The following is an 8,178-nucleotide window of genomic DNA, read 5'->3' as shown; positions in this document are numbered from 1 at the left end:
CTGCACTTCTTCCAAAACAGATCTATTGGTTCTTTTGGCAGTCCATGGCACTTTTAGCAATATTACAACAGACATATTATGTTGTGACTTTTGTTGTTAAATTCCATTGAGTCAGTTCTAACTCATAGCAAACTTGTTTTCAAGGAGTGGCTTTTGGGTTTGAACCACAGACCTTGTGTTCTGTGTATAAGCAGTTCAGTGTTTATACTACAGCATCACATCAGAACTCCAAAATGATATTGTTGTTGTTGTTCTCAAGTGCCATCGAGTTGGTTCTGACTCATGGCGACCCTTTATAGGGCTTCCAAGGAGTGGCTGGTGAGTTTGATCCTCTGACTTTGCAATTTAAATCAACCGTGAAGTCCATAGCATTATCCTGCAGTGCTGTACAAATCAAACAATTAATTGTTTATAAAATAATAGAAAATCAGAAGTTTTCATCAGATTAGGAATTCAATATTATTACGGTGTAATGTTCTGTAATAAAATAATGACTTGACTTTATGAAAACCAGTTTCAATGCATACTTGCACCAATATCTCATTTTTTGTAGGGATAATTAACACTTGTGACAGTTTTACTGTGAAAATGTAATCCTTAGGTAGTTTTAATAAAATTTAATATCAAGGGGAAAAAAAAGAGAGATGTTTTGTTACTTTGGCAGTGAGGAGAGATATGAATAAGTTTTGTCATCCATTTTGCAAAAGAAGACACACTTGACAGCATGGGGATTTGTGGATCTGGGTTCTAGTTCTAATTCTACCACTTTTAGCTCTTGTCGCCTTAGAAGTTTCCTAGACCTCATTCACTTTCCTCTCTGCAGAATGAAGGAGCTCCTGACTCATAAAGTCTATTCCAAATTTTGAAATCTTTGAATCTAACTATGTAAAATGAAATGCTTTGTGAAAGATCACATCGTATAATTTTGAGCCTGAAGGAACCTTAAGATCCTTTTTGTCTAACTCTTTTTTAGTGGAAAAGGAAACTAAGACTACAATAGATGAAATTAAATGACTTCCCAAAAGTCACCCAAATATTCCTGGAAATGCCTCAAAGTGTAGTCTCTTTTTTTTCTTTTCCTATTACCCTGCTGAGAAGGTTGTCAGCTATTAAATATCAATAATGGTTTCTGTCATGGACCTATTTCTTTGAGGGAGCTGTTAATAACGTGAAAAGTACCAAGAGTTTCAGAATAAAGATATTTTTATTATTTTGTGATTTTTTTTTTTTTTTGCTGAAAATATTCTCTAACATTTTTTCTTTTAAAGTCACTTGTCTATGTCTAGAGCCCTAGTGTGGCACTGTAGGATAAACCCTAAGATTGGAGGTTCAAACCCACCAGCCACAATTAGGATCACTGTGAGTCCAGACTGACAGTGTTATTGAGTCAGTTCCATTCATAATTACTCCTTATAGGGTTTAGGAGAAACCGCTGGTGGGTTACCAATTCAGGGCTTAACCTACATTACCATTCCAGGAGTCCACCATATCCATAGATTACCTATTTTAAATGCTGTGGTTATAACTTACTTGTATTATTCTCCCATTCCAGGTCATACCAACCAAGGTTTGTTATTTATGTGATTTTTTAGTCTTTATAAACATATGCAACTTAAAATAATTTAATAAAATGTTATTCTTTTGACAGAACTTCTTGCCTTACAAGATGAGTACACTTATTCTGCAGCTACAGATGTATCTTCTAAGCTTTTTCATGCCTTGACTCTAATTGTTAAAAATCAATAAAACAAGGTTTAATATTTTACGTTTAAAGGGTGTTTTGGGATCCAGAAATTCTATACAAATGGATTTGCTGAAAAGAAGAAAATTAGAAACTTGCCATTTTCAAAATTAATTTTGGATTAAGAATTACATTTTATCTGAATTGGGATGGGAGATAAATATTCTTTGCTTTTCGGATGATGACACATTGCTATAAAGGGTGCTTATGAATCACTTAAAGATTTTTGAAAATTGTGTTGACTTTTGTAAAATCAGAATTTCTGGTTTAGATATGATACCTGATTAAATTATATTGCTCTAAAAGTCTTGATAATGAATCATATTATAACTGGGTTATTCACTGAATTCTGTTAAGCTTATAACTTTAATATGCTCTGTTTGTGATACTTAAATTTATTCCATATAACTAAAATTAACCTCACTGTAAGTCATCCTTAAAGTCACACAAAAAGACTGTTATTATTAAAAGTGTGATTATGGTATTTGGTCTGTGGTAAAATGAAATTCTTAACCTTAACAATCTCCTTGGTACTGAATTCTACTCTGTTCAGTGAGGCTTTTAGGTAGTTTCTGTGGACTTTGGGGCAAGTGTGTTGAATATTTTAATTATATTAACAATTCTCATATGTAGTATTTTTTGTGTGTGTGAACATATTTTATATATGACTTCAAGAGAGCTATTTGTATAGCAGTAACCAGAAATCTTTAGGCCTCTTTGATGGAAATACATTTGTGAACTTCCTTGTCTAGTTAGCATTTCATATCTTGCAGACATAAAACCAGGAGTTAAGCTTAGCTCTTATAGCTCAGTGTATTTTCACATTCCCAAGGGTAGTTATATCATTTCTGAGGTCAGAGGATCAATACTGAATTAGGTTCTCTAAGTAAGGGCTAAACCAGACCCAAATATAGCATTGGTGAGGCATTTATGGGCTTCCTGTTTATGATGTTCATCAAAGCTGTAAAGCTGTTTAATACCAGTACTTGAGTCTACAGAATACTATATAATGGCAAAATATCTGAGGCAGACTTCCTACTCATTATGGTGCCTAAAGGTTTCTATTTTTACAATAGACTTCAATGGAATTCCCAAATAAGGCCCTATGGTGTTAATAACTTTAACTCATAATTAACTCACATTTCTCATTATGACAAAATGTATTATTAGCTAGCGCCACCATAGTTTTTACTAAATTTTTAACTCCTGAAGAACATTAATTATGCATTATCTTCTTTATGTCTTCTAAATGGTACCTCAGGACTCTTATACATGAGATAGTTGGCAAGTGCTTACTTTCTGTTTGGCACTGTGCTATGCTCTTTATATGCATTATTTTCTTTAATCCTCAGATCAACCCTATTAGGGAGGCATCATTTTTAGTCCCATTTCATGGATGAGTTAAGGAGAGGAGAAATTAAGTAATTTTCCCAAAGACAAATGGCTTGTTATATGATATAGCCAGAATTGGTCTGTGTGCCTCTATGTATTTCCGCTAAATGTTACTTGACTTGAATTCTGCTTTGCCTTGCTTCTTAGCCTGCTTTCTAAGAAGCAGAGTCAGAGTTAAAGACTTGTGCCATTATTTTGTTAGAGAGTTCAATCCCTAAGGAACAGAAGTGAAGATAAAGGGAGTGAGACAAAGAAGGAGTGAGAGTTATTATTAAGGTGTTATAAAACTAGCTACTGCCTGGCTTCAAGTCTGATTGCCTGTTCAATTTTCAGGAGACTTTGAAGAGACCATAAAAAAACATTGCTTTTTAGAACAGTCTGAGGGATGGGGGTGGGAGGTAAGAATTTTTCTGCTGAATTTTTGAGTCTCCCATTCATCAAAGCCTCAGTCCATGTGTTAACTTCCTACCTGAATACTCTGGTTGTAAGAGGTCTCATGGTGTCTTAGTTTGAGTTCCCCTGAAAGCAGAGCATGAATAAGGACTCAAGGTAGCTTATTTGGAAAGAGGTGTCAAGAATCAGGAAAGAGACAGTTGGGAGAGAGAAGGAGCAAAAGACAAGATAAGAGGGTATTGTTGAAGTTCACTAGGAACTCTGAGAAGGGTATAGATTGCCTTTAGAATTGCTTACTCATATGATAGGACACTGGAGCATCTAGCACTATCTCCCATCTCCTATTTATTGAGTTGCTGATGGCCAAAGCAGCACTTCTTTGGTGAAATGTATGCGATTGAGTTTTCAAAATGATGCTGACATGCTGTTTCTGTGTAACTTACATTGTTTAGGGGAGTCCTGGTAGTGTAGTGGGTTACACATTGGTCTGTTAATCACAAGATCAGCAGTCCAAACTCACCATCTACTATACAGGATAGAGATGAGACTGTCTGCTCCCATGGGTAACTAAGAGTTGGAATCAACTCGATGGCAATGGGTTTAACATTGTTTATCTAAACAGTGACCATAGTAAAAATATTTGCTCAGGACTCTACATACCCTTCGGGGATACCTCGCTCTATGAAGATTGTTGTTGTTATTAATTGCTTTCAATTTGGTTCCGACCCATAGCAACCTTGTATAGGGTTTCCGAGGAGCGACTGGTGAGCTTGAACTGCCAACCTTGTGGTTCAAATGGACTTTGCAGTTCAGCACAATGACCCACAATGCCATCTAGGCCCATGTAAAGTGGATTGTGGTACCTGCACAATCAACTAGGAAAGATAAGAAAAAGTGAGAGGATTTACAGTGGTCCAGTGGTACTTTTAATATTCTCCTCCAATACTATAATTCAGATTCATTAATTTTTCTATGATTTTCCTTATTCATTGTCCAACTTTCACATGCATATGGGGTTATTAAATATACCATGGTTTGTGTCAAGTGTACTTTAATCCAAAACTGACATCTTTGCTCTTGAACACTTTAAAGAGGTATGCCTAATGTAATACATCATTTGATTTCTTGACTGTACTTTCTGTGAGTATTGATGGTTGACTGGAGCAAAATGAAGTCTTTGACAACTTCAATCTTTTCTCCATTTTTTATGATGTTATTAGTGAGAAATTTTGGTTTCTTTACAATGAGGTACAACCCATACTTAAGGTTGTGGTCTTTAATCTTCTTCAGTAAGTATTTTAAATCCTCTTTACTTTCAGCAAGCAAGGTTGTATCATCTGCATATTACAGGTTGTTAATGAGTCTTCCTTCAAACTTGATGTCACATTCTCCATATAATTCAGTTTATCAGATTATTTGCTCAGCATATAGATTCAATAAATATGGTAAAAGAATACAATGCTGGTGCACAGTTTCCCTGATTTTAAACCATTCAGTGTCCTTTGCTCTGTTTGAAAGACTGCCTCTTTTTTTTTTTTCTTTTCTTTTTAAATGATTTATTGTGAATTATGTGATAGTTCACATGGGGGAACATGAGCGTTACATTCATCCTTTTGTATATCGTTTCATTGCCATGGTTACAATCCCCTCCATGCATCATTAAGCAACCAAAGGGTATATACTGCAAGCCTGCATCACTGTCATCAGCACACAGCCCTTCTTCCTCTCTGGGTCTAGACTCCCCAGCTGCTCCATCTCTCCACGTCATTGTCTCTGCTTCCATCTCTGGCATCACCGTTTCTCTGGGAGGGTCCTGCACTCCTCTCTTCTCCCTTGATGGTCCCAGGGACCTAGGCTCCTGGACTGCAAAGTCAATCACTCCCCTCCTTTTGCTACAAAAGTTTACCTTTACATTTCCAACCCTCACAATTAGTACTGATAACAATTATTCACTACTGTACCACAAGAATGCTATCCCCATCTCCTTTCATCAGCCCTGCCCAGACAGATTAGATACTACTCAGTGGAGAATCTACCTTCCTCTGTGCCCTCTGGATCTAGTCTCCCTCTTGAAAGCTTGTAAGCCAGTCACTTCTTGCCTTTGTAGTCTCTTCCACCCCCTCCCCCATTTTGGGTATCCAATGCCCAGGTTGCTTATCTCTGTCTACTCTGTATATGGAGGGGGTGGGAATGATCTGCGCTGTAAAGATTTGTTCCCTCTTTTGAGCTACTGCATCCATAGGTGTAGGTCAAGTTCATCAAATTGTATCAGATTACTCTTTTTTCATCTTCTTTCTTCTTCTAGTTGAGCTCTGATCATCCAGTCATTGAAGCCAGGTCAAGTGGGTATTATCTGTAAGTGTGGATGTTCTTATGCATATGACTTCTCTTTTTATCAGCTGTACACCTCACTCACCACTCTAGTCCTCTGTGGCTATGTCACTGACTCTGGGCCCAAGAGTGCCAAGGTCTCATCACACTGCTGGCCAACCAAGTCTACACCTGTGTTCACAGGAGTCTGTTGAACATTGTAGGGCTTAGCTTGCAGCTTCATTGCTGTTTCCCCCTCACTTCCCCTTATTGGTGATGAACGTGGTCACCAATCAGAGTGCATGTCTGCTGATGCATTCCCATTGAGTTTTAGTCTTGGAAGGGGGTTTACCTAGAGGGGACCCGACCACTTGCCTTGCTATCTCTTGGGTGAACAACTTGCTTGTTCTTATAATGGTGGACTGCCACTATTGTTTTGTATTTTTCCTGTTGGTCTTTCTTTCAAGAAGTATCTTCTGTTCTTTTAGCTATTCCAGGCTGGTCCACTTGTCCTTTCAAGTGGAAATTTCCCACCTCAGAAGATTCTGATGGGATTCAGGAGTCCATATATGGTCTTATGTAATGCAGATGCTCTGCAGGAAGCCTCCTTCACTGGACACATTGTATCCCCAATTTAGGTATTCTAATCAGTTATAGGCAGAAGATGGACTTACAAGCTTTCTATGGTGATATTTCTGGTTATTGCTTTCTCTCCCACTCGAGTGTCTTTTTAATAATGGTATGCAAGGGCAACCAAGATTCAAAAGACAGCCAAGCATCTTAACATTATTTCCCCCTTTTGCCCATTCCAACCATGACTCAATCCCTGTATCCCAGAGTCCTGTTGCTCCAAGGTTGTTTATACATCATTATTTACCTCTGTCCCACTTGGTTCATGCAAACCTGCCTAACTGTTTTCCCATCTGGTTTGTTATTCCATTCCCCTCCCCCTTCTTGTGTATTGCTCCTCTCATTGGCACCCAAATTATCCTGTGTCTATTCCCTATCCTGTGCTCCACCTTCTCCTCCAACCCCTCACCCCACCTCTCACATCCCCATAACAAGCCAAGAACCCCCCGTCCCCTGTTAGTATTGGTTATTTTTCTTAGTCTTTTACAGTAGTGGTTCTATGCAGTATTTCTCATTTTGTGACTGACTAGTATCACTCACCACCACACGTCTGTCAGTTTGTCCTACTGTGGTGGCTTTTGAGTTGCTGTGATTCTGAAAGCTATGCCACCAGTATTTTAAATACCAGCAGGGTCACCCATGGTAGACAGATTTCAGATGAGTTTCCAGACGAAGACAGATTAGGAAGAATGAGTCATGAACTACTTCCGAATATTTAGTCACTGAAAACCTTATGAATAGCAGAGAAACACTATCAGATATAGTGCTAGAAAATGAGCCTCAGGTTGGAAGGCACTGAAAATGCACTTGGGGAAGAGCTGCCTCTTCAAAGTAGAGTTGACTGTGATGATGTGAATGGAGTAAAGATGGCGGAACCTTCATTTGCTGATGGGGCACAACTCAAGATGAGAGAAACAACTGTAAACATCCATTGAAAATTAGAACATGGAATGTACGAATTATGAATCTGGGAAAATTGGAAGTTGTCAAAAATGAAATGGAATGCATAAACATTGATATCTTAGGCATTAGTGATATGAAATGGACTGGTATTGGCTCTTTTGAATCTGATGACCACATGGATTACTATACCAGAAATGACAAATTGAAGAGGAATGGTGTTGCATTCATTGTCAGAAAGAACATATCCAGATCAGTCATGAGGTACAATGCTGACTGTGATAAGATAAAATCCATGTGCCTACAGGGAATCCCATTTAATACCACTATTATTCAAATTTTCTCAACAAACACTAAAGCCAGTGAGGATGAAATACAAGAATTCTACCAACTTCTTCAATCTGAAATTGATCAAACATGTCATCAAGATGTGTTGATCATTACTGGTGATTGGAATGCAAAGGTTGGGAGCAAAGAAGAAGGAACAGTAGTTGGAAAATATGGCCTAGGTGATAGAAATGATGCTGGAGAACACATGATAGAATTCCACAAAATCAATGATTTGTTCATTTCAAATACCTTCTTTAGACAGCATAAAGGATGACTATATACATGGACCTCACTAGATGGAATACATAGAAATCAAATTGACTACATCTGCGCAAATAGACGATGGAAAAGCTCCATATCGTCAGTTTAAACAAGGCCCTGGGAGGCTGTGGAACAGACCTTCAATTACTCATATGCAAATTCAAACTGAAGCTGAAGAAAAGGAAAAAACAGTCCAGGAGAGCCAAAATATGACCTTGAAT

Source organism: Chrysochloris asiatica, unplaced genomic scaffold (genome assembly GCF_000296735.1).
Source record: "Chrysochloris asiatica unplaced genomic scaffold, ChrAsi1.0 scaffold00193, whole genome shotgun sequence".
Taxonomy (NCBI): domain Eukaryota; kingdom Metazoa; phylum Chordata; class Mammalia; order Afrosoricida; family Chrysochloridae; genus Chrysochloris; species Chrysochloris asiatica.
The sequence above is the reverse complement of the archived record's forward strand: the minus strand, read 5'-3'. Positions refer to the sequence as shown.